Genomic DNA, 2,905 nt, shown 5'->3' on the forward strand with positions numbered 1-2,905 from the left:
GGAAGAAAGAGGAGGAAACAAAAAAAGAGGGAAAAAATAGTCCCAGTAGAGCTCTCGCAAATTTAGTATTCAGCATGCTGCAGTTTACCTGGAAGAGTTATTCAATGAGCAGCTCGTCTTCCGTACGTATAGTTTTCATTTTTCTCTAAATAGCAATATCTATTTAAAGATTTTTTTTTTATTTTCATAAATCATTATTACCTTTATATGTTTTTTCAAATAATTTTTCATCTCAAAATCATGTTTTTCTCGTTGTTAGCAGATTTACTGACAATGTTATTCGAATTATCGCTAAGGACAAAAAAGTCATGTCATTTATTTTCGACGTTAGTCCATTGAAATAGATAACTCACCTAAATAGTGATCGATTTCTCTATCATTCTAATTTTATTTATTATTTTTTAGCTTCTTTCCATAACACATATAATATTTAATGAGTATATATGCCAATACTCAACATGCAATAGATCATATTTTACTGATTTGTAATCATTACCGACAAACACACGCACATGTCTTTATCTGCATACGTGCAATTGAGATTATTTGATCAATTATTATCGACATATGTTGCTTTTGTGGATGGAGTATATTGCCAGTTGTAGCAACAAAGATTTTTAAAATTAAGAAAAATAAGAACTATCATTTCTGTTTGGTTCTCTTTATGAAAATATTGATAACTAAATAGGCATAGTTCATGGGTTACTTGTGTTAACTTGCGACTGATTAAACATGAATAGAATAACCTTGCTGTTGCGTAGGTCATTTTACCATAATATTGAGGAATATCGAATTGTTTTCTTTTCCTTTAGCATGACACCATTTATTAATATAAATTATGCAGCTAATATTACATTAACGTTTTTCGGACAAATGAAAGGACATGACACGTGCTAATCCCGTTACCAATTATTCAGTTTATTACTAGCCGGTATTCTAGATCAGTGTCTACTATTTGAGGTCCACTAGTTTAAGCGCCCATATAACCCCTTATAACATTTTATTTTTTTGGAATTTTCAGAAAATGTCGGCGAATTTGTGTTCTACACCCGGAAATTCATACTATTATGCAAAAAAAAATTAAAGATTTTTGTGTATGGTTTAAGGGCTATTTAGATGCTATTTTTAGTGCATCTCACGACCACCTGGTACCTTCTTTTCTTTGTCACTGGTGTATTGATGTTTTTCAATATCTTTCGGTGGAGATGGAGTATATGTAATCTGGAAAGGTTCAGATTACATATAGTCCATCTCTACCTATCTTTCTCCCTCTAAACATTTAATGGTCCATTGCTGGGATTTAACAAAAAAAACCTCAGATTTTAAAGAACATTAAAAAATTTTTAAAAATTTCATGATCGTATGAGATTTTAAAGAACATTAAAAAATTTTTAAAAATTTCATGATCGTATGAACAAGTTAAATAACCTCTAAATCATACACAAACAAATGTTTTTGGTTTTTGCATAATCGTATGACTTCCCATGTGTCGAACACAAATTTGAAACTTAGAAAAACGCCAAAAGAATTTCTGTTTCTTTTGGCATTTTTCTAAGTTTCAAAACAATGAGGGAAGCATTAAAAAAATGTTTTTCTCAAAACCATCACTTTCAAACATCTGTCGGTACTCACGAAGAAGAGTGGACCCGCGCTAGTCATTAAGAAAAGTGAAAATAGATGTTTTAGTATGTTCTGAAAACATTCATCTCCGGTTTTCCCATATTTTCTTCTCCACAGAAACTCATCTAGATGGGATTCAATCATATTTGTACTCCCATCATACTCTTAAATCTGGGTTTATATAATTCAACACTTTCCTTTTAGAAATGAATATGTAGCATCAAAACTCTGAATGTATGACAAAATATCATAAAACATTATAAATAACAATAAATCGAATTATACCCAAATGAATAACATTTTATTTCAAAATTGTTTTATTTTCATGTTTTTAATGGCTAACGTGGGTCCACTCTTCATGAGTAACCATCTGTCTACCCATCGTGCGTTCAAAAAACTCTCTTGCCCTTTCTGCATTTCCTGCATGCAAAATAAGATTTTTTTGTGAGGTGAGGTGAGGGGAGTTATCACTAATTTTTCTGGTAATCTTTGCCGCCTCGTAACTGCTTTCATTATGTTTGGCGGGCCGTTCTTCTTTTTTTTTTTTTTTATATATAAGACCCTCTGCACTACAAGACTAATGTTTGGTTGGGGAAGGCATGACCACTTTTGTGCATTAAAATAACAGGCAATCCTTCGGTATTGGTAGACCATGTCATTCACTCTTTTTTTTACTTAGCCTCTTTATGCCAGAAGGGGACATGGGTGAATATCGTCTACTAATACCGAAGGATTGCCAAATAACAATTTCTAAACATCGCCCATAAACAGAACAATATGTATACTTAAAAACATTTGAAGAGAACCATATTAAGGAATAAGAACCGTGATAAGGTATGTTCTTACTACAAAAGTTGTTGACTACTGTGTGAGGGATATTGTGGCGGAATGGGATTTACTGGACGTGGTGCACCATATTATCGTTCACTAGCTGTATAGCCCGGCGCTGCCCGGGATTAAGCTAGGATTATTAAGTGATCAAGTGCTTTATTTCAAACCAAAATAAGTAACATCCACATCAGATTTGACCGAAATCCGTTGAAATTGGTTTGGCTGAAAATGGTTTGCTGGCAATTTGATTGGGAAATCCCATAAGGAATCAGTTTATTGGTTATTTCCACTCATTGACTGTTTTTTTAAATGTTGCATTAGAGATCTGCATAGGAGAAGGTTGATCTGAAGGTTTGCATTGGGGATCTGGATTGGAGTAACTTAGGAAAACTTACCAACAGCCTTAACCCAAAAATAAGGGACCTGTCCCTTCTAGGTTAACTCTAACCCTAAA

The 2,905-nt window shown here is 33.1% G+C and overlaps 1 protein-coding gene across 2 annotated transcripts in view; it reads left to right on the forward strand.

The window, feature by feature from the left end:
• The window catches only part of LOC106873559 (2-phosphoxylose phosphatase 1-like), a 36,719-nt gene that overhangs the window by 21,270 nt on the left and 12,544 nt on the right, over positions 1–2,905 (forward strand). Inside the window, exon 1 of one of the 2 annotated variants that reach the window (XM_052968918.1) lies at positions 7–122. The exons of the other annotated variant lie outside the window; for it this stretch is intronic. The gene's annotated coding sequence lies outside the window, so the exon portion shown is untranslated. Of the gene's footprint in view, positions 1–6; positions 123–2,905 lie in introns of those variants that run through there. 2 annotated transcript variants of the gene reach the window in all.

Source organism: Octopus bimaculoides, chromosome 6, assembly GCF_001194135.2.
Source record: "Octopus bimaculoides isolate UCB-OBI-ISO-001 chromosome 6, ASM119413v2, whole genome shotgun sequence".
Classification (NCBI taxonomy): Eukaryota; Metazoa; Mollusca; class Cephalopoda; order Octopoda; family Octopodidae; genus Octopus; species Octopus bimaculoides.